Source organism: Bison bison, unplaced genomic scaffold (assembly GCF_000754665.1).
Source record: "Bison bison bison isolate TAMUID 2011002044 unplaced genomic scaffold, Bison_UMD1.0 scf7180017864376, whole genome shotgun sequence".
Taxonomy (NCBI): domain Eukaryota; kingdom Metazoa; phylum Chordata; class Mammalia; order Artiodactyla; family Bovidae; genus Bison; species Bison bison.
Genome location: NW_011494948.1, coordinates 69,943 through 70,188, shown reverse-complemented (window position 1 = coordinate 70,188; position 246 = coordinate 69,943). Strand labels below are relative to the sequence as shown.

General features: G+C 34.1%; 1 protein-coding gene across 1 annotated transcript in view; it reads right to left on the bottom strand.

The window, feature by feature from the left end:
• The window catches only part of IL33 (interleukin 33), a 34,205-nt gene that overhangs the window by 9,051 nt on the left and 24,908 nt on the right, over nt 1-246 (bottom strand). The window lies entirely within an intron of this gene.

Below are 246 nucleotides of genomic sequence, written 5' to 3'. Positions count from 1 at the left end.
AGGTCTTTAGAAAAAATTTTGGTTTAAAAACTGACATAAGAGTGTGTGGCTCTACATCCAACATATATCAATCTTTGCCTAGCTGGCAGGGAGCTCTTTGGTTATATGAAATCTATAATCCTTTCTACTTATCTAGAATCTATTTTTAATAATTTTAGAGAGATGACTATAGTCTGTAAAGGTTATTAAGAATAGCTGACCCGTCTAGTCAAGGCTATGGTTTTTCCAGTGGTCATGTATGGATGT